The 25783-nt window shown below is 48.1% G+C and overlaps 1 long non-coding RNA gene across 1 annotated transcript; it reads right to left on the bottom strand.

Moving 5' to 3' along the window:
* Positions 1 to 21459: 21459 nt before the first annotated feature.
* Positions 21460 to 22107, bottom strand: LOC115250723 (uncharacterized). Its single transcript, XR_003889291.1, has 3 exons — positions 22066 to 22107; positions 21786 to 21906; positions 21460 to 21553 (listed from the first exon to the last, which is right to left on the bottom strand). It is a non-coding gene; the product is annotated as an uncharacterized lncRNA (long non-coding RNA).
* Positions 22108 to 25783: the final 3676 nt, after the last annotated feature.

The following is a 25783-nucleotide window of genomic DNA, read 5'->3' as shown; positions in this document are numbered from 1 at the left end:
TATTAAGAAAGATCATTTGTGTCACATGTCAAACATATAATGAAGTAATGCACCCACCCACCCACCCACCCACTCACCCACTCACCCACTCACTCACTCACTCACTCACTCACTCACTCACTCACTCACTCACTCACTCACTCACCCACCCGTGTGTCTCCACCACAGAAGAAGAAGAAGAGCGTGTGTGGACGCCTTTAAACTGCAGAGAGCAGCAGTCGTCTTCCAAACGGAGAGCTGTAGTTGTGTGTGTGTGTGGTGTGTGTGTGTGGTTTGTGTGTGTGTGGTGTGTGTGTGTGTGTGGGGGGGGGGGGGTAAATTACAGGCTACATTCAGACGCCACGTCGTCATTTACATGAACTGTCACGCAAGAAAAAGATGAAATGAGGATTGTTTTCATCTGCGCGCGCTCCAACAGACCACTTGACCACTGAAGTCACGGCTATTATGTCATTATGCCTTCAGCCAATCACAGCGCGGCACCCTCACTTTCACCGTCCAGGGGGGGCTCGGGGGCGACACCTGTGTATAATGAATGCCCCGCCCACTTTAACTCCACCTGGGGTCACGTGAGCGCGTTCAAGTCATCAATGGGCTGTTTCCACGGGAGGCGACGTCAACATTAATAATAATCAGGAAGTTGATGCGACATTGACGCAGATGCAGCGCGGCAGCTCGTAAGGAAGCACGGAAGTGACATAAAATGGAATAAATTCCTTTAAAAATGCGGAATGGATGAAAAAAGTATCGCTCATCTTCGTGTGTTATCAAAGATAAATAAAGATTTTTTCTTTTGCTTCTTTAATCAACTGAGTTGCATTTATGTTTTTATCGATTGTTCAGTCAAATATGTGTTTTTTTAGTTATATTAAATCCATTTTGGTTTAAACTGTGCAAGAATTTAAAAAAAACCCCAAAACAACAACAAACTTGCTTGATCTGCATTGACCTTTTTTGATAAACTAGTAAAAATAAGTTTAGCTTCAAACTGGGGCGTAACAGTGGTCAAATATCAAACTAAAATACATTTGAAAAGTATCAAACTAATTCTCTTTTTTTTTTTTTTAAAAAAAAGGGGGGGATAACTTTTATTTTATGGGCTACTTTTGTTTCAATTCTAAAACATGAAACATGGAGGCGTTCAGAAGCTCCGCCCCTCAGGACTCCTGCTGTAATTGGCTGCCTACAGAGTTACTGTGCGGCAGGTTAGCGCCGTCGTACTTTAATAACATTTAGTTATGATAAACAAAAAGCTTCTGTCACACGGAAACGGCCTGGAAAGAAACGGCATTCCGGCTGCAGCCGGTTTTAAACCATTTTTCACCAAAACAAATGAGACAAAGAAACGTTGAAAAGAACGACGACAGCGAATCATCCATCAAGCAAACGTCACGGAAATGAAATCTCCGTTTGATGGAATGATTTCAATTTAGCCGCGCCGGGTTTCTGCGCCAGCGGCGCCGGAGCAGATGAGAGCATCCGTTTCACCTATAGTGCGTTTGCACGCCTGAAACCTGTTAGCTCTGGAAACGACACCTGAAGACGACGCGTTAGCAAAGACGGCCGCCCTGATGACGAAGACACGTCCCATCAGATGGACTCGCGAAGGCTTCACGCTTGACATTTATCTGTCACGTTGTGTTTTTATCTCAATGATTCATGTCTCGTCTAACTGTGATATTAGCGCCGTATCCATCATGGCGTCCTCCCGTAAATACAGTTTAGACCAGGGGTGGGCAAATCCAGTCCTCGAGGGCCGTATCCAAGCCAGACTTTCTGTCCTACAGGTAAATACTCTCACCTGGGGTTCCATTTACCTTGGTGAAGGCGGTTTCTGCCCTGGTAGGATGCAAAACCTGGCTGGATTCCAGCCTTCATGGATTGGACTTGCCCATCAGAGGAGGTCAAATCCATTCCTCAAGGGTTGAATTCAAGCCGGTTTCCGGTTTCCGATTTCCTACCAGGCAGGAAATGCTTCCACCAAGGTAAATGGAACCCCAGGTGAAAGTGTTTACCTGTAGGACAGAAAGTCTGGCTTGGATCCGGTCCTCGATGCCCACCCCTGGTTTAGACTGACAGGAGTGTTCCAGCGAGCGTGGCGAGACATCATCCTTTGTACCTGCCAGAGGGTATTTTCTTATTGTCACCTGAACGCACCGTGATCACTGCTGTTCGACACAGCCAGCTAAATTAGCCAAGTTAGCTAAAGTATTTTGCAAATGAAGGGAATATTTATATTTCCAGGAAGATGACAGCTCAGACGTTTAATCAAGAATCTTAAAAAAAACCAAAACTTTAGTCAAAAACAGATGCTGAAAAGCAGGAACGTTTTCTTTTTGTTTTTTTTTTAATTTTGGCGAAAAATGGATGGAGGTGTTTACCCTCGGCCAACAGGGGGCGCTGTAGCTTCTTTGCCGTGACTCGCTCCCCATTGTTGGTTCCAGTTTGTTGCTAAGATGCAACAGTTGGATCAAGATAGCAGCTAATTCTCTTTAATGCTGCTGGTATGTCTTTTTTTTTAACTTTTATCTGTCTGGTTGCGAAACTCTGGGCTCAGTTCTAGCGAAACGGTTATTTTAACGTCTCCTGAATCCTTAAAAAAAAAATCAATTTTTTCCAGTTTGGAGCATTTTGGCATCTTGCGTTTGCACCTCAGAAAGCCTGTTTTCATCGAGAATCTCCCTCAGTAGGAAACCTGAGCACGCAGACGCTTCACATCACACCCATCACCAAAAATACTCTCCAGCTACCGCGCTATATTTGACCGGCAGCGTAGCATTTAGCGGCGGGCCCACATGCCGCGGCTGAAGGTGTCTTCTGTCATCTTCCCGTTGTGGGCAGGAGTCTTCAGCTGCGAGACATTCGTCATCCTGCAGATTCCTCCAGCGTCCTGCCAGATTCGCCGCCACGTCTCCGCTGCGGCGCGCGCGCCAAAATCGTTCCGCTGCATCTGCTTTGTAGCCTGTGTGATAACGCAGGTGGCGGCCATCAGCGCGGCCTGGAATATTCTGAAGAGGAAACGGCCAATAAAGCTGGAGCGGCTGCTCCAAATGAAGTGACTGTTGAAGTTTTTCTGTTGGGACGGGAAGAGGCTGCCTGTAAAATTCAACTGTCTAAACGGTAAAAAACACGGCGGCAGGCGGCGAGGTCGGCCTTTAACGTGCACAGTAAAGCATACGTGCGCCCCGATATTTACATCACGTCGCTCAGCTGCAACTTTTCTGAAAGAGTCTGAAAGAGTTTCAGTGACTTTTAGATGAGTTTACCCACTGTTAAAATTCAAGAATGCAAATTTTCTAAACGTCTTTTAACGCCTCTCCCCCACCACACACACCCACACACCCACACACACACACACACGCGTGCGCACAACACAAAGACACACACAGTTATATTCTGTATGCAAAGAAACTTCCCTTGCTCATGGAAATTTTATTTGTACGCCATCATACCGGCTAATGCAACAAATGAGAAACGGCGATTTGGGCCCCGGGAAACGCTCGGCCCCGCTAACTGCTGCTGTGATGTTTGAGCATAAGCCTCCCCTTTAAAATAGCGTGTTGATTTTCCATACCCTAATATTGACTGACCGTCTCTGTTTGATGTATCGCCCCCCCAAACCAGTACGCACTCATAAACCCCCCCACCCCCACCCCCTCACACTGCCATGCTAACCCAATGTTTGGGCTTAACTTGTTAGTTCTGCTTCTGGAATAGCTACTGATGCCCCGAGATATTAGCGCACGATGGACTGTCGTGATGGCCCGGGCGGGGGTTTGCACGCGCTCGCTGATGGGTGACGGATGTACTGTAGCACGCCACTCTGTCGTGCCTGTGTGTGTTTATAGTGGAGGGGGATCAGCGCCGGGCGCCATTTGTCACAAATACGGACCCAGGAGCACAGATTGTCCAGAATTCATTTGGGGTGTTTTTTGCCTCATGAACTGAATTTGTGTCCACGCTAATAACATTTTCTAAAGCCCGGATTAGCATTAGCACACACATTCTGCTAAATTCGGCTGATTTAACATTTGTCACAGTTTTAGGTCAGTTGGAACATGGTGTGCTCAAGAGGCGAGTGGCTAAAGGTCAGCTGACCAGATGGAGCATTTAGTAAGTCGCAAGATTTTACTGTAAGTTGGAAAAAATTTGAAATAAAACTGAAGTTTTACGGAGACGAGGGGAAGAGAGCAGTCTTTCCTGTCTCTGTACAGCATCAGCTAATTCCAATAAGAATGGAAAGTCAAGGGAGCTTTCCAAAGACTGTAAGAACACATTTACCTTGTCATCTACTGGTGGGGGTCACACCTTCCAGAGGGGTCATTGATGCCACCTTGGTCATGTGAAGGTAGATAAATAAGGTAACCATCATGGATACCAACCTAAATCGGTGTCCCGGTCCCGTCCAACACTCCGTTTGTAGCTGTTCGCCTCGAGGAAGTGGAGAAGCAGAGATGTTCCTCTTCTTTATTTTTAAAAGGCTGTTTGGAGAAAGTGAGTGAGACATTTTTGAAACAATGGATGAGGATCAACCGCAGAACGAGTGTTTAACCAACAAGTTTCCGCTCTACCGATGCTCGACATGAGGACCAGAGCTGCCCCCCCCAGGGTGGGTATCATCTTCAGATGGAGGAACATCGCACCACTCCGAGACTCTAGACATCGGAAGCTCTCCCTCCAGGAAACGTCCACGTTTACTGAACTGGCTGAGCGACGTGAAGCTCGCTGCTCTGAAGCGGGTCAGAACCACCATGCTGGAGCTTTAATGGAGCGGACTGTTACTACCTCGCCAAAAACTCCTCAAAGGCTTCCTGCCCATCTGCAATTTGTTAATCAAATCACCTGATGAGTGTCTGGTTGTGATAAAGACCCAGGGGGTGGGGGCGGGGGTGGGGGCGGGGGCTATTAATAGAAGGGTTGACTTGTGGCCGGCAGATGACAGGAAGAACGTCCTGTCATGAGGAATGCTTTGTAATTTTCCATCCAGGCAAGAAATGAAGTTCTTGTGATTCTCGTGGAATTGTCGCCCGTGGGCGCTCCGACAGAATCATGGGGAGGGTCAGCTGATGTGTCCATCAACGCCGTCCCTGATGTGTCCAAAAGACGCTGGACAGGAAGGACTTGCGTCGAAAAACATGGAGATAGCTTCATCCGACATGTCCGAGAAGAACGCGACCTCATTTGAAGTCCCCGTGATCGGGGACAATGAAGAGCATCGGATCGGTTTGAACATGAGTGACGACATCCCACAATAACCTCTACGTTTAAATGCGGGCAGCCCAACCTGAGCTCATCTTCTGGCTTCCATCTAACAACTCTACGACCTGCTAACAGTATTCACAGACAGCGAGGTTCGACACGTTAGCCTCAGCGTCCTTCTGCTGCTTCCTCCCAGAACCTGGTTAGCGCGGCGTTGGAGCAGGGCGTGGCTGATGGAACATCACCATGATAATGAGACGTGTCCACCCTGTAAGGAGACCATGTGGTCTGTGAAAGGACGGACGCTTCCGCCAGCTCTCGTCAGCGTAGCCTGGTTTGGCTGCGGCCCCGCTTGTTCTTGGAACCACTATCAAATGGCACATGAACACTATAATCGGAGCAATTTTCTAAACATCTTCAACTTCCACCGCACAGAAACGGATCCAGGAGCGTGGCAACAAAACCTGGGCCTTATGTCAACTCCTGATTCCAAAACGTTAATGATCTAGATCAAAAGGAGACGCGCAGACGAGTCGCTTTTGTGTTTTCTGAGGCCCTTTGAAACGGCGTCTTTGAAGGTTGAATAGACGCCCAGAAAACAGTTTGATTAAGCAGGTATGTGGGATGGTTCAACATATTGAAGACACTAATTACGAGTGAAGGCTCTGTGGTGTGGGCTGCTGGATGGGGATGTGGAGGAAGAGCAGAAAGCTGCTTTTCACTTCGTGCTGATCCAACACGCACAATCCAGATTATTTCATATGAAATTAGTGTCATCTGAAATATTTACATGATGAGCAGGGAGGTTTTCCTGCCCCGCAGCCCGTGTCAGCTTCTGTGGAGGAGACGGCGGCATTAAAGTTCCTGAAAAAAAACACTTTGAAATCACATGTTTCTCTTTTCAGACTTGAAATATTAGCAATCAGAGCGAGTTGGCCCGCTGTACCTGCAGCTGGAGCCCAGAGGCGTCCTGCTCTTTGAAGAGCCTTCAGTTGTTTCTGCTAATTGGAACTGGACTCCCTCTTCACTTTTTTTGATTTGCTGGTATCCCAGGAAACGTCCTGTCCTGATGTTCTGTGTTCCAGATGAGCTGCAGTGAAAAACAGGAAGAAGGAAGCACCTTCTTTTGGGTCAGGAGAAAAGTAAAACTATCCTTGAAACAAAAGCTGAGGTCTGGAGACATGAAGGCAGGATGCCGCCGTCCACCATGTCAGCATTTTTTAAAATTTTTTTATTATTATGCGAAGGATATGCGACTCCTAGCTTACACGGTGGTCACCAGTGATGCGATTGTGAATTTTCTAGCTTGTCGTGTGTCTGTAAAGTTGCATTCAGAGCTCTGCTTAGCGTGCCATCATGTTTTATGCCACATTAGCATAGCTAGCTTAACAGCAAACCTCACCACAACTGAAGTGACAGTGTTCTTCCCATTAAATCCACCAAAGAAGAAGAAGAAGAAGAAGAAAACGTTACATGTTTGCTCCCGCTGAACAACTGAATTTTGACCTTTGTCGTAGCAACAGCACATTAGCGATGAACACGCGCTGGTGTTTCCGCTCTGCTGTTGTGGCGCCACGCAGACACACACTTGTGCGATTATTTGTGGTTCGAAGCCATCTTGATCTGAATAAATCATAGGTGAGTTGCTCCTCCAAGTGCCGGTGGCATTTGACTTTGGTTTGGGTCTCCGCTTGATTTCTCCGCTGTGATGTGGACCGAGAACACTTTTGACACATCTCTTGAAACACACTTCTAATTTGGCCCTGAGGCGCCGTTGATGACGCGTGCTGACACTGAGGTCTGACAACATGACTTCTTTCCTCCTCTGGCCAGAGCGGCTGTGGAGACGCAGCCTCGCCCGCCTCCAGATCGGAGAACAGGGGTGTCTTACAATCTTTTCCTCCCCTTTTGGGACATCAGTTCACATTAACGCCACCGCCGTCTGACTCGGAAGCATCGCCGCTGACAGCTGGAGCGCCTCCACACACCAGGTGCTCGTGTCTCTGCCGAGGTGCCCCTGACACCTACCTGTCTGTTAGCCTCCGACCTGTCAAGGGAGCCAGATTTAATTAATGTAATGATCAAAGCGGGAAAAGCAAGTTTAGCCCGGAGGTAGCGATCCCAGCGAGCCGCATGCTCGCTTGCTAATTATTTAGCATTAAGGTAGACGGCGTTCATGCATACATGACGACTTCAAAGATTTGATTGGGGTTTGGTTGGTTACAACAGCAAAGTGCCCGGAGGAGCCGCGCGGTGACATCAAAACATCAGAGTGGATAAATCTGCTGGTGTAAAGCGTCTCGCTCTCAGCCACCAGGTAACCTTTCTTTATCCTCTCTGACAGCGCCTGTTCACAGCCTGCGTCAGCTGTGCGAATTTAAATGACAGGACACGTGGGGGCAACTTCGGGATGTGATGACGAGAGAGATGAAAGTTTTATTTTAAGGCGCCGAGAGCGGCGACATCAGCGTCCACGCGACGCTTCAAGACCACTCGCTGCCGCAGAGCTAAACTAACGCTAATGAAATGCGGTGAGTCAGGATTCTGGATCTTAACAGAGGAGTTCTGAAAGGGGCCGGTGGTCCCATGCCTTCAGAGGATGTCTGGGTAATCTGTCTGGAAATGTGGGAGATCGCAGCTCTGTCAGTGAAACACTGAACAGATTGAATGAACTCACCAATGAGAATGTTGTAGTACCACACGCTGCCTGTAGAGGCGATAGTGAGTCGTCCCGGGTCGCTTCCAAAGGTTTCGCAATCACAACAATCTACAAATGTATATTTCTAGGAACAAGAATGCGTAAAAAAAAATAGTGTCTGTCTTTTCCTGGTTTTTGTTATTTACCAGCTCATGCTAGTGTGTATTTAGCATGAGGGACTTTTGAATGTTCTTCAGCAGCTCTGAAACATCTCCTGAGGGCAGCTTCATGAATCCACACATAAGTGGATTCCGGATAAATCTGCGGTTAAAACGTATTTCAACACGGCTAAACATTTGAATATTTGAGGGGCGGCATCGGCTAATGCCAGTTCTTTGAACTCCTTCTTCAGATCTTTAAAAAGAACTTCTGAACCACAGAGCCGAAGTCGACGCGGTGCCCAAACGGGACTGGCCTTTATTTTCCAGTCGTTCATCACCAGTCAGAGGTGTAGCGAACGTGGCTGAAATCTCGCTCGGCTCTGGGTTTCCACGCAACCGTTTCAAGGTGACGAAACACCGATTCACTTTTTCTCCTAGTGACTCCGATCCAAATGAAGTCATTCTTCTTCAGTCTCATTCACATCTGGAAAGTGAGCAGAAAGTATATTAGCGCAGTCCAGCGGGTGCCAGCGCTCGCCGTCCGTGCCAGAGCCAGGAGTTCTTCGCTCCAGCGTCCTGTCCTGCCATTCTGACATCATCGCTGGTGTGTCAGCGACCTGCCTACGCACCCGCGGCCCCAGATCCAGCGTCAAACATTACCGAATTTAATCTACGGAGCACCAAATTTGAACCTTTCTCATTTCCAGCCCGAGGAGACATTTTGCTTTGTGCTTCCTGTTCCTATTGCTGGCTGGTCAGGTGTCTGCTGAGGTTCATGTCTGACTCGGAGGAAAGTACCTTCAGCCCAACCATGTGCTTCTCAGACAACAGATTAGTTTTATCTGAGTTTGTGGCTCATCGCTCGACAGGAGGCGATGATTTCACGCTAGTTTATGGTGGCGGAGGCAGGAGACATCGGCGGTTCCGTGCGGTTCAGATCCCGGCGTGACTGAAGCCATTCAGAGCTGCCGTTTATGGGAGTCTTGAGTTGTGCGGAGTTTGTTGTCTCGCTGGATGAGCGAAAACAGGCCTGCAGCCACCAGAGCGGCTGGGTCTTTCCCTCCGGTGAGCGACATGAATAGACAAGAAAAGAACAGCCCTTAGACTGACACACAGGGCTCTCATTGAATCATGTGAACGGAGACAGGGGGAATTTCTGATAGCCCCCATCTCGGTGCACAGACACGCGCACAAAAGGCCTCTGTGTGTGCTGCTGTGGAGCTGCGACTCACCTCCAGGCGCTGCCAAATGGAGAAAATAATGTGCAAAACAGAGAGATGACCTCCCGGTTTTAGGACCTGAGCACTGGCCCATTGTCTCTGCTTCCAAACCAGAATCCCCACTCCTCCGCCGGGGCCCTCGCTAACCTGTCCGCCGGCAGCTGGTGACCACCTGTGGAGCAAGTCAAATTAGGGAAGACTTCCCGCTGTTTCTGTTTATTGTCTGCCCGTCTTTTTGTGTGGTTGGGGGCTTTGTTTGGAGGTGGCTGGACAGACAGGTTGGACAGCGGCTCTGACGGAGGCTTTGGTTTCAGCACAAAAATTGTGGAACGACTGAAGGACAACAAGGACGTACCGGGTCTCAGAGACGGAGGTGGCATCGGTGTCACACCGAAGGAGCCAAGATTTTCATCTGAAAGCTCCATGGCAACGTCTTTCCCTCGGTCTCCCCGGTTAAAGAACCATCTTCTTCTGGTGTTACAGCAATTTTTGAGAAGCAACAAACACGACGCACATTCTGGACGGCCCGGGTTCCTCAGAGAAGTTGCGTGACTGGCGTCAAATCTGCCCTAAAAAGGATGAAGAAAAATGGAGATGAGACGTGACCTCTGCCCATTTCCCCCCTCAAATTATCCAATTTGGCCTTTATGAGCTCCCCGAGCCTGGGAGGCTCGAATTCCTGCTTCATCCAAAACAAAAGGTGCTCTTGTTTGCTGCTGCGACCGTTCGGCACAGAGATAGAAAACAGATATTAATCATCGTTTGGACACACCACAAAAAAAAAAAAAGAGAGAAAAACACCAGTAGGTCACATCCAAATGAGTCAGAGATGCTAAACTGCAAACACGGCGGCCCTTTGTGTCCGTTTCCCCTTTCCCAGGAATGCCGCTCGTCCCATGACTCGAGGTGGGGTTGGGGAGGTGAATGACATCACCGGTGGTGCTCACATTTGAATTCTGACACAGTGGCACCTTGTGTTCTTATTGGCCCCCCCTCGTACCTCCGCTCAGAAGAATGCGTCCGGCTCTGCCTCTTTCACACAGCACCTCTTTTTCTCTCCGTCCTCTTTAAGCGGCGGGATGAAGTGGAGAAAATGACACTCCATCTCGTGATGAATGGCACTTGACCTATGCGACCCCTCGCTGTGGGGCTCGCATTTGCATAAGCCAGGAGATCGCACGTACCCGCCTGTTTACATCCGGTGGGAAACGAGCGGCGCTGCGAAGGTGCCGCAAATGAAGATTAAATATTTGTTGATCAACCTCGGCTGTAAATTGCACAACCCTTTACTGCCGAGTTTCTCATCCACCGGCAGGGTTGCCGCTCCAAGAGCCCCTTTGTTGCATGATTAATTACTGCGAGTAGCAGTTATGGCGGGATTAACAATTAGCCAGACCTGTCAAACAGTCAGTCTAAGATGGCAGGCTAATTGAGCGGCTGGTTGGCCATTGTATCCCAGTTTAAGGCCAGGGAAGTGGGGATGCTTCGCACAGCCTTTCATCTCTTTTACGGCCTAATACGGAGCCAGAAAAGGCCCCGCTATCGGGCATGGCGAGCTAATTTCTCATGAATATTCATGGTTGCTCTGTCCGCTGTGAACTTTGCAAAGTTACCTTCACGGTGGATCTTCTGCCAGTCCGCTAATCTCCTTCAGAGCAAAAATTGCCAAATGTCCAATTTTTGCAGGTCTATTGTCAAATAAGACATCAAATTTAGATTATTCTGCTACTTCAAAGTCTGGCGCTTGTTGCCATGTTGTTTGTTTGTCAAAACTTTCTTTCAGGAAGACCTGATCTCCGGCGTCCCGACTAAACCACCGGAAAATCCGTTAAGATTTACTCAGAAACAATCAAAGGCCAATGGAAGGAAACCGCAGCGCCTCTGGCACGCGGGCGATATATGACTGTCGTTAGCCACATAGCACTCGATGCTAACTGTGACTCCTGCGCCTCCCGAACGGTTGTCCACAAAGATCCAACCGCAGGAAAACTGTACAATTACAAACAACAAGGCTCTTGTGAGTCAGAGCTGACGCGGTTTCCAGCGCGGCTTCCGTAGCCGCGGTGTTCATGGGAAGAACCCCAGCAGAACAGCTGCAGCAGCCTGCGATGGCTCCTCATGAAAGGCTTTGGCCCGGAGCGTGGGGTGGCAGTGGGGGGGTGGGGGGGTGATGGTGGAGGAAGTCAATTGTCTTGAGAGCTGAGAGTAAAAGGCTCAGGAGGAGCTGCTCTGTGGTGTCTGGGACACATCAAAATATCTGACAGACTTCAGCTTTAGGGAAAAAAAACTGTCTTCTTTGTTTTCTCCACCACCGACCGTCACACTTCCCAATCAGACCCCTCCTGACCAGCCCGTGTCATTGTTTGGGCCCCGCCGCTTCAAAGCGCCCTTCAGGAGCCACTCAGTGTGCGCCGACACCATGTAATGAAATTAGCTTGTGTTGCTAAACAGGTTTCAATCAAAGAGCGGCGGCCAAGACCTTGTGGCCGCCGCTCATGAATCACCTCTTTCACTGACTTATGGCAGACAGTCGGCACATTGTGGCCTCTTTCTTTGAGCCATCATTCAGGCAGGTAGCCCCACCGAGAAGAAAAACTCTGCCTTAGAATCAAAAATCTGAACGTGAGAAGCTGTTTCTAGCTGCCGTGACCAGAGAATATCACAAATCCTCACCGACATCCTAGCACCGCCGACTTAGCCAATACTGTCATCGCGCTTGAGCAACATTTGAGAAGCAACAAAGGAAAAACAAACAATCTGCTGCTTTAATTTTACCTGCTTCACAGGAGACACATGTGGTGACATGCAGGAGAAAAGGAAGCCCACCGTGGCGTTAGCCGATTAACCAGAGAGAAGCCTAATTGACAGAACGGTGGAATGAGCCTTTAACACAACAGCCCTGCTGCCCTTGTGTGTGTGTGTGTGTTCATGTGTCTATGTGATGCATCTGTTTATTTGTGTGTTCTGGCCTCCAGGCTTGCCTCCTGAGACACACACACACACACACACACACACACCTTAAACTGATGGCTCCGGATCGCTGGCAACCCGGCTGCTAATTTATTTGCGCTGAGCATTATGGGAATTAATGTACCTGACATTCAGTGACAACAGCCGGCGTTTTGTGGCCCCTTTTTACATTTCAACACACTTGTGCCGTGCACACCAGCGCGTATTGAAAAATGTCCATCCCCCCCCCCCCCCGCACGCGCGCACACACAGGGACATGCACACACTGCGCGAACCTCTAGGTGCAGGAGGCTGTTAGCGGAGGCTGATGATAGCAGCAAAACATTAACATAATAATTAGTGTCTTGTAATTGTTTCATTAAAACCAGTTGTTCCATTTCTCCTCTTGTTCTCCCAGAAGACGCCAGTTGCAGTTTGGACGCCAGCCAAGCGGGAGGCCCGGTCCACGTTTGTGCCGCTCAAGATGTTCAAACGCTCCCTGGGAAGCCCGGGTGGGGGCGGGGCTGCTGCTGATGGCGGCGGCGGCAGGCAGGGCGGTCCCGGCCACACGGAAAATCAATCAATACATTAGATTTCTTGATGACCTCCAGGTGCTGATCGGAGGTCATGGAGCAGGATCGGAACAGATGGAACGATGGGATTTTTATGAAATGTTTTAATGTAGTAACGGGATCAGCTGATGGGAGGAAAATGTGAGTATTTTCCTGTGTTTGTCCAAATAACGAACTGAATCCTCAACATGATGTCGCTACTGTTTAAAGGTCACAGGGCGAGGTCGTACTGAGAGCTGACAGTTTAGAGGAGGTGAAAGCACAAACATGCACACACACACACGCACGCACACACACGCACACACACACACACACACACACACACTCCACATTTGCATTTTAAAGAGGAATTCCACTGGTTTAGCGTTTTGTACCTGCCGATCTGCATTTGTGGGGTGATCGACTCTTAAAACTGTGTGTGTGTGTGTGTGTGTGTGTGTTGCTGACATAAATTGCTGTTTGAACCTGAGTGATTTCTCCATCTGATGCATCCTGTTGATGCATGATGATGATTTTAACATGAAAATGATGCTTTCAGTCTGTTTTTTTCTTCTCTGCACTAAAAAAAGAGATCTTTTTCAAATAATTAGAATAATTAGTAATGAATATTCAGATGAATAACTTGAAAGTCTTGGTCATTTTTTTAGAATTCTTGTTTTTTTTTTTTTAAATCCAATAAGAGATGTTTTGTATTGAGTCACAGTAAAATATGTTTTAAAAATAAATAAATATATATATATATATATATATGAGGCCCTTTGAAACATATTCTCTCTATATATATATATATACAGAATATAGTAATAAAAGAACTGTACGTTTAAGTGTCAAAGTGTCAGACAAAATGTTCAATTCTAAATCGAAAAAAGATTGTGATATGTTCAGCAAGATCTGAACCATTTTATTGTTGAATATTTCCTGTGTCAGGAGTGTGTTGACCTTCAGGGCCTCAATATTGCTCAATCACAAATCAATACATTGGTTTTTATTCATCGGAAAATCATGAATTTACTCAAAAATGTTGCTGTAATGACAGAAAAAAAGTCAGTGTGTATGCATGTGTGTATGCATGTGTGTGTGTGTGCGTGTGTGTGTCACTCAGGCAGACAGTTAGCTACCACCACCGGGGATTTGACATTTAGTGTTTTTTGACAAACTTGAGACGAGCGTCTCTCGCAGATCATTATCAAAGCATTTCTGTCTCCATAATCAAGACGAATGTTGCCGAGTGCGACCATCATCATTCCGGAGAGGAGCAACTCTCGAGGATCCCGTGTGCGTGCGTGTGTGTGTGTGTGTGTGTGTTCTCTCACATACATTTCCATTTACCCAGAGACAGATCTGTAGGCAGCAGCGATATAAAGCCACGCCGCTGCCTTGACAATGTTTCTGTCAACTTATTGAATCTATGGCAGGAAAAAAAAAGAGGGCAATCTGGGAGGCAGGCCGCAATCTGAAACATTGATAAATAAATGCGGGAGATATGAATATGTTTGTTTGTTTGTTTGTTTGTTTGCACTGGGGGTCGATCTAATCCGCGCCCGCCTCAGAAATCACACCCCCCACCGAAGAGTGATTGGTGTCGCGCACTGCAATTAACTCCAGCAGCAACGTCTATAAATCAACTTCCTGAAGTCGGCATGCAGGAGATGATGTTCGGCAAATTAGCACCATCCGCTGCTGGGGGGGGAGGGGCCGGCGTGATGTGCCACATTCAGAGAGACACGGGGAAACAAGTTTCAGGAAATTACCTTTATTCTGGAGGGCCAGGCGGGGGGCGCGGGGGCGGGGCTCGCTTTCTTGACATTTGCAGGTTTTTGAAAACGACGGCCTATTTTAAGCGGCACTCTCGCGCGCGCTTTCACGACGAGCGTTCCGCTCAATCACGGCTCCATTCACATCCCGGATCAGGAAAAATGGCCACATCATGGCCCCACATGATCACAGAACCAGACCCAGACTGGTCCATGTGATCCCAGACCGCTGTGCTGCTCCACCGGGCTTCACTGCTGCACTCATATCTGTCTGTTTATGCATGTGTATGTGTCTGTGTGTGTGTGTGTGTGTCTGTGTGTGTGTGTGTGTGTGTGTGGTGTCTGTGTGTGTCTGTGTGTGTGTGGTGTCTGTGTGTGTGTGTGTGGGTGTGTATGGGTGTGTGTCTGTGTGTGCGTGGGTGTGTGTGTGTCTGTGTGTGTGTGTGTGGAGGTGTCTGTGTGTGTGTCTGTTTGTGTGGGTGTGTGTGTGGGTGTCTGTGTGTGTCTGTCTGTTTGTGTGTGTGTGTCTGTATGTGTGTGGTGTCTGTGTGTGTGTGTGTGGGTGTCTGTGTGTATGGGTGTGTGTCTGTTTGTGTTTGTGTGTATGTGTGTCTGTCTGTGTGTGTGTGTGTCTGTATGTGTGTGTGTGTGTCTGTTTGTGTGTGTGTGTGTGTGTGTCCAAATACAGTTTGCACTTGTTTATGTGTGCCAGTGCAGCTGATAACACTAATCCTGTTTAACCCCCCCCCTCACAGTTAATATACCTTCTCTGACTTGAAGGCGTATCTGGGGGGGGGGCAGTCCCTGCTTGGGTGACCCAGCGCACACACACACACACACACACACACACACACACACACTCTAGAACAACCCCCCCCCCAAAATATGTTAAATGCAACAGCAGAGAAAACGCTGAGAAATGAGCAGAACTATCTGGGCCATTGACAGGCCTCCCCTGTGGTCAAACGGGCCAGGCTTGTGTTTGCTGAGCCCCCCTCCCAACACCAGCATCATGGCTTCCCCTGGATTGCCGCTGGGGGGAGGAGGTGCCTATAGATGAGCTTCGGCATTTGAGCTACTTTATGCTAAATCCCCACTTTCCACTGACTCGTACGGAAGGCTTCGACTGGCCCACCAAATGGTGGCCAGGATGGAGCCCAGTGGAGGAAGGTTCTGGCTCCAGCCCGAGAGCACGATACCATCTCACGCCGGGGGCCAGACCACGCCGAGCTGCTCCACTCTTCCGTACAGTTCCCCCAACAGGCCAGTTGGGGGAACCCAGTCTTGAGAACGACAGTCAGGTGGTCGGTGACTCAAACTGAGGATCGGGCCTGCTGAACCTCCAGATGGGTCGCAACGACGTGAGAAGCTCCTCCGCCAAGCACAGAACATCACGAACACGCGTCCAAACGTGTTCCCAGGTTGGGAATCGTGGCGTCCGCTCGTCGTGGAGACGAACAATGGCGGCGGCGCCTCCACAGGGCGGCAACCGTCTCTCCCGTTTGTTGTCGGACATCAGAAGAGAAACGCACGTTTTCCATCCGCGGACGACGTTTTTTTTTTTTGCGACATTTCAGTCTTTACGTCGAGTTTCCTGTACTGACGTCACGCCGGAACCGCCTTCACCTATTTTTCAATTATTTTCTAATGTCGGGCCGTTTGGGTCTGGTGGATTCTCTGACTTTTAACCCCTCAGAAGCATTTTTAACAGTTTTAGTCGATTAAACGTGGAAACATTTGCGCCTCCCCTGACCCGCTGGCACCCCCGCGGCCCCTCTTGGCTGTCCGCCGGCGTCGGGGGAGATCCTGATTCACAGACGCCATGGCTGCTCCTCAAACCCGCCGGCAGATGCTCCCTCTCTCCTGGCCAACAAGGCTCCTCTGACATGCCGGTATGTCGGTCCCACTCGGTCTGTCCGTCCATTCGTGGGTCCATCTGTCTGTCAAGCCTTCACACTGGTCCTTAAAGGGACAGTCCGTGAATTAACTGCCCCCCTGCAGCAGACGTGCAGAAATAATGTCGAAAATGAGGCAAGAAAAGGTTCAGGAAGGCAATATGTTCCCATGAATTATTAATAGGCCGAAGCGTTCCAGCGCCCACATTGGCCGATGAATGATTGATGGCAACATGTTGCAGTTCTGAGCCTCTTTATGAAGAGTAAAACTCCGCCTCCAGGTCAATTATGGGCCGCCAGAGCTTAAAACTGACTTTAATGTGAACGACTTCGTCTGTAAAAGTGATTTAGGGACAAACTCCTCACTTACGCTCGGCCCGACGGCCCCTTTTAGTTGCCTTCCTGCCTGTTTTCAGCCTGTTTTTGTGGTTTGGCTTCCTTCTCAGTCAAACTCGGCTCATAATTTTACCTGCTGAGCATCAAACGGCCTCGGTTCTATTTGGGGAGCCGTTTATTGATGGCATTAATGTCAGAGCCTGCGTTCCAGTAAAGTCGCTGTTGTGCGTGTTGCCACTTTTAACATTCCTCGCCGTTAACCTGCGTCATTAATCAGAACCGCGATGATTATTACGAACGTAGAGGAGATAATTCTGCTCTCGGCGAGCGTGAGGTGTGAATCTGATCCTCACAGACTGTAAAAGTCTGACTCCACACACTCGTTAGTGAATAAACGGCCGCGTTAATGAGCGGAAGTTTGTTTTTCTTGTGTGTGTTTTTCTTCTTCTTGCGGCTGATGAACCCTGGAAAGGGTTCCGGGCCATCTGCGGTCCTCTCTCGCTGTGTTTGTGAGCGCTGGTCCAGCATCCACTGGGGAAGCTCGGCTGCTGCCCCACTTTCCTCACTCTCATGTCCGACCGGGGACCATCTGACGGGGTAAACACCAGTGTCACATGTCTATATTTGGCCGCCGCGGCCGCCGCTGCCAGAGCTCGGTGTTGCAGTTGTTTTCCAAAATGCGCGGGGCAATCGATGATAATGAGGAAGGACATTTTAATTAGGGACTGTCGCAACCTGAGGACGGCATGCGGGCTCGCTCAGCAGGGGGCGAGACGGAGACAGGAGGGGCTCTGGTCGCCATCACACCTCCGTCTGGGAGTTGGTGAAAGTCTCACTGCATGTTTTACACGGATTCAGCCGTCCAGGCAGCATCACAAGCTCTGCGGTTTTTTTGGGGGTTTTTTTTGCAAACAATTATGGTTTTTACAATCTTTGGAATGCAAATGTTCAGGCAAATGTGCCTAAATGTGCCTCACTTCCAGCAACAGGTGAGGGGGAATATTGGTGGAGGTCTAATTTAGTTGGTTTTGGGCTTCATATTATTATTAATATTAGTCATGTTTTGGTGGCTTAGCTCGTGTTGCTAGAACATGAATAAGGCTCATTTGTATTAAACTGGGAGGAGTTGCGCAACTTACGCATCTTTAATGTCGTCACGATTTCACATTCTTAAGCTGTTATCTGAGGTGTTAGTGGTGCCTAGCCTGGTCCGCTGTAACGTTTTGGAAACGTTTCGGTAGCCCGCATTAGCCATCATCTGTCTGTACACGTGTGCGGTGACAAACGTGTCGGAGCAGCTTTGAATCAGAGACTTTGACAAAGGAAACTCAATCTGTCACTTTATTCCTGCGTACGCGATGATCCGACCCCCTGCTGGGTTCTGGGCTCCAAACGGAGAAGGAAAAACATGCTAATGTTCCGCACATAGACAGAAGGGACAGCTAATGCTAATCAACAGCCACCCTGGTGGAGCGTTCAGACTCTCTGACACGTCTGCAGGTTGTTGAAAACCACTTTATGAAATCAAAAGAAGAAACCGGAGTTCTGTAAACGTGAAAGCGCCCGCAGAAAAGTACAGAGCTTGAAAATGAAACTCATTAAACATCTAAAGCCACTTATGTGTGCGAGGAAAAGAGAATTCCTATGAATTTCAAAAAATAGGCCTGTTTGAAATTAAAAATTGATGATGTCATGTGGGACCGGGATGATAATATGCATGTGTGAGGAGGCCCATCGTGCTCCACATTTACAGGTCTTTCAGTTCACGTTTGCAGATGGAAGAAAAAAGACTTCTAATGAGACGAAGAGTGAACTTTAGCCGGGAGATCACGGAGATCAGGCAGCAGCAACAGAAAGTATCCTTTGTCTGGGAAATGTTTATGTATTTCTGAATCATGCGCGGACGATGAATCTTTCATGAAGCGTGCTTCGCATGTGCCGAACACACACGTGAAAGCGACGAAAACAAAGCAAAGCGCCGCATTTAAATATTCATCCCTCATCAGCCTCCAGCAGAGAACGGTGCAAGGTGTGACGACAAAACTCCCGCAGAAAAAGGAAAAGTTGGGGAATTTTTGCATGGCATTATCATCCGAACCAGAACGGCGAGCTCCCCCTCCCCACCAAAAAAAACCAACAAAAAACCCAACGAACCTCCAAGAGTAGAACCGACAACCAAACACTCCTTCACCGCATGAAAAATGAAACGAGGCTGGAAAAACCTGGAAAAAGCCAATGGCTAGTCACGCTCGGCTCGCTAATCAACTAAAAGCAACATCAGAAAGAATAGGTAATTTGAGACACAAAAAGAATAAGTAATTTGGGAGGCACGTACCCAAGTGGCCAAATTATTTATGCCTAATGGAACGCTGGGGTGGGGGGCTGGGGATAGGGGGTGGGGGGGCATGCAGGCGTTCATTGGCAATTAGGCGATCTGCTGTATTACCTGTCACTGGCTAATGCCTCTTTAATTAGTGGCTGAGGTGAGGAGGCACTTCCTGCCTCTGCAGACCTGTTTGGATCGGAGGTGGATCTCAGGTGATCTGGAAGGCAAGAAACAAGTTCGGAAGAAGCTCGGCTGTAGCGTCTTCAATAACAGTTAACGTTAGCAATTGTTAATGTTTCCCACCTGGGTGAAACCAGCAGAACAACTGTGGTCTTGAAGGTCTTGAAGTTGCCCCACAAAGTTTCTAAAACCTTTCAAAAGTGAAAATACGAACATTTCAACGCAGTCAGTCTTTAGCGCTGATTAAGCTAGCAGCAGCTAATTTAGACAATTTGGAGGAAAAAAAATTCCCACCTGAAACCAGCTGCAGATCCTGAACGTTTGCAATTCAAATATGATTTTTTTTTTTTTTTTAATCCTCGCAGATGTTAAACGTGGAAACGATTGCCTGCTTTTCAAACATTTGTAATGAGCCCGAGTGTTGGCGCGGCGTTGGCACAGCGTAGAAGCTCGGAGGCTGCGATAGGCTCTTTCCAGCCCGGGTACCCGGAGGAGGCTCCCTTAAGAGCAGATCTCCTGTTAAGTATGAGATCCCTGAGAGGAGAAGTGTTTGAAGGTCTCTGGTTTCTTTAAATATACCGTGCTGTCTGGGGAATATAATGGCTTCCATATATAATTAAGACAAGAATGTTGTTTGAGGGTTTTTGCGTCTCTGTGCTGCACCTTAATGGATTCAGTGGCTTGGCGTTTGCCGTGTGGCTTTATTTAGAAAGGCTCACATGGGCAACATTTACATTTTAGATTGTGTTGCCTCAGAGGAGGTTCTCATTCAGAGGCAACGACTCCAACATGGAGGAGAGGAAATATAAACAACAGCCTGTAGAGAAGGCGAGGAAAACCCTTTCAAAGGACAATTCTGGAAGCTGGACCCATAATGTTCAGACTTAGAATCAGAATTCTCATAAAGACAGACCAGAACGTGGGCCAGAATGGGCTCCGGCTCCAAGACGCAGGTGCAAAAAGGCAACTTTCCTGAGCGTGTGGTGAAAGTTCTACAGAGCTCCAGGGGTCCATCAGTGAGAAATGAGCGTTAATGATGCTAATGAGCATGTTTGGATAGGCCGCTCTCTGTTTACTGCCCTCAGCGCCACGAGGGGGGATCTCAGGACGGTTCTGAGGGTGACGGGGCCTCTGGTGGAGGTATGTGGTGCCTGCCTCATCCATCGAGGGTAATCACGCCGTCTGACAGAGATCCACGCCGCTATCGCCCATCATCACTCAAATACACGTTTGGCTCCGGCGTGACAGCGAGCGATTGTTGCCATCAGAGACAGCTCTTTGTTTTGATGGCCGCTCTTAATGGGGCTGCAGTCGGGGGATGGGGTGGTGGTGGTGGGTGGTGGTGGTGGTGGGGGTTGGGTGGGGTTGGTGTGTCCCCTTCTGTGGGTGATTAAGGGAGCGACACATTTACAAGTCTGTAATTGTGGGTATGACTGCAGAGCCGTCAAGAAATAAAGCTTCCTGAAGTAGCTTCATGATTAGCAACGTCACAATTGTACCTCCGCAGTTTTGTGTTTTTTTTTGGGGGGGGGGCTCAATTCTTGACTTCTAAAATGTTAGATTCTGAAAATTCTGATGTTTTGTCTGAAAAGGGTGTCATCCAGAAGCTGTCTGCAGGCGCTCGCTCCATCTGAGCTGGAAACGGTTCCTCTAAAAGTTTCATGGCTCCATGAAACACCAGGTGGAACTTCGTCAAGACGCATGAAAAATGCAGCGTGCTGGTTTTCTCCGCGCGTCATTTTGCTGGCGATGAATGAAACATGCTCTGTGGCGTCGTCCTGTCCTCGTCTTTGTTCACACTGAAGTGAAATCAGGTTAAATGGAAGACGTCCCCACACGCCGGTGTCACTCTGCCGCAGCGCTGCACCTCCAGTTGTTGCTCCGTCTCGTGTCCTAATTAGTGAAGGTGGGGAGGGGGGGGGGGGGGGGGTTAAGAAAGGAGGAATCCAAATGAAGCAGGAGTCACCTGAGATGAAGGACACCTCCTCTGAGCCGGGGGACGTTTGATTTTTTATTTATATTTCTGTGCGATTCTCCAAGAAGTCAGAAAAAACTGGGTCAACGAGCAGAAACCAACTTTGAAACCTCCACGTTGCCCGTCTGTCTCCGCGTAACCGTCAGTTTGGTTTCCGGCTCCCCTGTGCCAATTACTCATTAAAAATGTTTAACAACAATTTAATTGAAGAATTAATTACCTTCGGCTGGGCGAAAACCCTCCTAAATTTCATCTGGGGAGTCGTCAGATGAGCAGAGGCGCAGTTGTAGATGAAGTGTTGTTGGTGGGCGGCGGCAGAGCGACGTCGTCGTCCGCGGTGACGCGCCGCTGAGGTAACCCATGAATAAACACACGCGTGAGTAAATCGCTACGATGTTCCTCGCAACGTGCGACTGCAGCTCACACAGTCCCTGCCAAAGCAAACAGCGTTCACGGCCGCTGCATTATTTAGCGTGTTTGTCCCCAAAACAGAAAAAAAAAACATGTGAGAAAAAACCTCGACAGCACCGATAAATAAGAAAACAGCTCTCGAAACCTCAAAACTTCTTTTGCGCCTCACCTGTGGCTCGTTGAGGCCAGAAGCAGCGCGGCACTTTGCGTTAGCGACAGTTTCCTTCACACAACAGTGTGTAGTCGTGACCCCCCGGGGCTGAAGAGGAGGAAAGTCTCATCGACGAAGGCTGTAAAGGCAAAATTTAGCTTTTAAAAATTCGCTTGGTGTGACTGATGATTCATAAAACCAGTATTTAGGCTGTATGAGGTCAACCAACAAGAACCTGTTAACTTTAGATAAAAAAATGGAGCAAACTCTAATAAAAGCAAACAACTTTAATGCTAACCTGTATGTCTGTGTCCCAGTCCAGTCCAGTCTAAGAGGGCCGGGGGGGGGGGGTGGTGGGGCTGAACATCAGCTGATCCCTTCTGTACAAAACTGAAGGACCATAAATCTCTTGTAAATTACCAAAAGTAAAAGTGCCAAAAGTCCGTGAAAAGGGCCTGATGACAATCAGAGCACGTGTACTCCATCACCGCCACCTTTACAATGACCACATCGTGTTTATGGATCTGATTGGCTCAGCTTGTCCTGATGGACAGATGGACCATCCAATCGACTGCCGAGTACCTTTTTTTTTTTTTTACTCGCCTGCCCTTTTGGTCACCATCCAAGGACGACTTCTCAGATGGTTGTTTGGAACAAACCATCTGGCGTCGCAGGTTAACAGCAGCAACGTGAGGATTCTGAAGTTCGTCAGCAACGAAATCTTCACCGTTCAGACCCCCATTAATCAACATCCTTTGTGCCGCATCGGTAGAACCAGCGAGGGAAACCCTTTTGACTCACCCCTCCCTTTGTCTCTCTCCTTGCCTCCTATTTAGCCCTTGCATTTGATTAGTTAATCAGCCCCCCCGCCTCCCTTCCGTCCTCAGGTGGAGGCTGAGCGCCTGGGCTTCTCATCCAGCCAAGCTGTTCTTTTGGAAGGGAAAGGAGGCAGCTGTGTTTACAGCCCGGGTCCTGGCGTACATTTAGCAGAATCTATTATTCATATCGCTCAGTATCAGAGCGAGATCTCCAGCCACCTGTCTCGCTGACAGCCTCACCCCCCTTTTGTCAAGCTTTTTTCCCCGTTCGGAGCAAATTGCGCTCGTCTTGATGAATTGGGATTTTATGAGCGCTGTAGCGCCTGAGCGTCCTGGAACCGGAGCCAGGGTCCGCTGGGGGGCCCCGAGAGTTTGTCTAGTCTACGGGCAAACATTTGGAAGAATTAATGAAGGGGTAAAGAGCGGGAATGTCAGGATGTGCTTCCTCCCTGTCCTGGTCTGGCGTTCCTATTGTAAGTGAGCTCGGTGGTGGCGAAGCGGCCTAATCTCCGGCTCTCGGAACAAAGGCTTCCCTCAGAACCGCGGATACCTGATGAGCCTGCCGGCTTCACCGTCTCCCTCTCTGACTCTGTGTGAACATTTTTAATTAACGGGGAGGTGCGTTAACGCCGTGATAAGCACCCCTGATAACTTATAACACGATTCATAATTTATAAAGATTTTTGCTTTCATCTTCGCTAGTTTGCATAAAATTAATTACTTCATAAATGGTATTCATTACAAAATATATTTTTTCTCTCTTTCCACACGGGCGTGAAGAGCGCGGCGCCCGGCTCCCAGGAGCTGCTCTGGGACCCGTTAGCACGCAGAGAAGAAAGGTAATGATGCGCCATCATGGGCGGAGTTGGGGGCCGACCTGCCTGTTTGTACTCGACAAGCGTCTCAAGTTCATTAGTGGAACCGTTACAAACTGATTTAACCTGCCTGGTGCAGGTAAACAACAGTCAGAGCAATTTGTGTTGACAAATTATGACTTTGCCGTCCTGATTCCACAGAAAACAACATGGCCGAGTCTAGGTCACATGATAACATCCCCCAATTTTATGGAAGAGGAGAGGGATCCTCACGTCTTGGGCATTAAAAACATGCAAAACATGCTTCATCTGAACAGTAAATACAGAAAAAAATATTTAACTTAAATATTCGTTGATTTTTCTTCCGTAACGCTGGGGGAAAACAAACATCTCATTGGTGGAGGTCAAACCTGTGCTCGGATCATTGCCGTCATCATCACTTCTGTCTTCGTGGTTTTAACGAAAATGTGGTTTTGAGCTCCATCAATTCTGCGTCACTCTTTTCCAGATCCCTTTTGTCCCTCGCCAGCCACCGTATGAGGGAGCTACATACTCACCAGCAGGTGTCAGCAGATCTCACACAGTTGACCTCTAGCTTTAATAGGGATGGGTGAGACAATCCTGCTTGAAACATACATAAAGATTGATTGATTGACTGATTGGTTGATTGATTACTGATACTAGGTGTCAGTATTGGACCAATACCTGTCTTATTTGAAAGATGTCTTCATTTTAATAATTGTCAATACAACTCAGATCGGCTGGTATTTCACATTTTATATGCAATTTGTATGATTGGCTTGATGTCTTAATTGACCGATCAATGATGTCATTGTCATTTTGGAACTTTTTATAGACGCTCCTTTGGTTTTTAACCTTTCACTGCACCAACATGCTTGTTTGTATTAGTGGTCTCAGTACTCGGTATCGGTGAATATTCAAGAGTGGGTACTTGTACATTGGTATCTGGCCTCCCCAATTTTTAGACAATTTCTTCACATTTTGAAAAAGAATTATGTCAGTGGGGGCCAGCTGTACCCCATCCCGAGGGTCTGGGTCCGCCTTGCTGGAAGGGCCGTAACGCACAACAGATCTGTCGTCTGCGAGTTTGATTCCACAGTGAAACTTTGAAGGGGAAAAAGAAAAACGAGGTGTGTAAATAAACATATCGCCCGCCTGGTGAGCCTGTTTTCAATTCCCGTCCGATTAAAGCGTCCCTGCAGGAGCCGGCGAGGTTGAGCAGGGGGCGAGGTGATGGGACATAAATCAAAGCAGTCCAAGGAATAGTAATCCTCGCTGAACGTTTTGGACTGATTGATATAAATAACATTGTCCTCGCCATCTGTCCAAAGAGGGACCTTTCCAGTTAGTGTTGAGCGGCAACGGCAGAATAATTAATGAATGGTGTCCTTTGTGCCGGTAATAAAGAGGAGACAAATTATGTTATAATCCAACTGCTGCTCGTTTGTCACAGCCAAATAAAATGTCAAATAAAAGTGAGGGTCCACAGTGTTTGTTTAATGGAGTGCGAGCTACCTGCTCTAGAGCTTGGTGCTGCGGCGGGAAGGCCAGAAAAGGGAAACTCAAACAAAAATTAAGCTACATAGATACAGGAATGGCAAAAAAAAAGTCACACTGTGAGGTGTTTACGCTCAGCGCTCCTTGATTTATGGTTCTACATTGGTATTAAACATCCGCTCAGGTATTCATGACCTGAGATCTAGGTTGGATTTTTGTCATCGATTGGCAGAAACACCTAAATTGAATTTGGATCCCTCATCTGACAAAAAAACCTGAATGTTAACCGAAAAGGTTTGATGTTCTCCAGACAAGTCCAGACCAAAAAAGCTGCTTTTGACAGGATACTCAACCCCTGGTGGCGAGCTGTGGAAACACCGACTCATTAATATAAAAACAGCAAAACCTCCAGATAATACTCAGATGAAGGGTGCAGATAAGATCTTCTGGAATAAGCTCTATCAGGACCACTTTGGTTATTCAGAAGGAACAAGAACAAAGCGGGAACAACAAAGCCTGCCTTTCTTGTTCCCGCTTTGTTCGAGAAGTTTTTAATCATTAGCTTCTGAGGCTCGCAGACTTTGGTTAGCCCGAGCCTGACAGAATCACGTGTTGATATCAACTTCGAAGCTTCTCCCTCAAAATGTTGATTGTGGAGGGACACCAACAGTGGAAAGGTGAAACCACTGCTAGCTGTTTTTGCAATCTCACCATTGTACAGCTACGTGTCAACCTAGCTTCTGAGGAGCAGGAGATTCCAGTGGATAACGTCGATGTGGGTACCTTTCGACAATCACAGGCTTGATTCTCAACCAAAGGGAAAGAACAAAGTGAACTCTGGGAAAGTTTAAAGGCATCCTGGGAG

Source organism: Takifugu rubripes, chromosome 8 (assembly GCF_901000725.2).
Source record: "Takifugu rubripes chromosome 8, fTakRub1.2, whole genome shotgun sequence".
In the NCBI taxonomy this organism is placed as follows: domain Eukaryota; kingdom Metazoa; phylum Chordata; class Actinopteri; order Tetraodontiformes; family Tetraodontidae; genus Takifugu; species Takifugu rubripes.
This window is presented reverse-complemented; position numbering and strand designations above follow the sequence as displayed.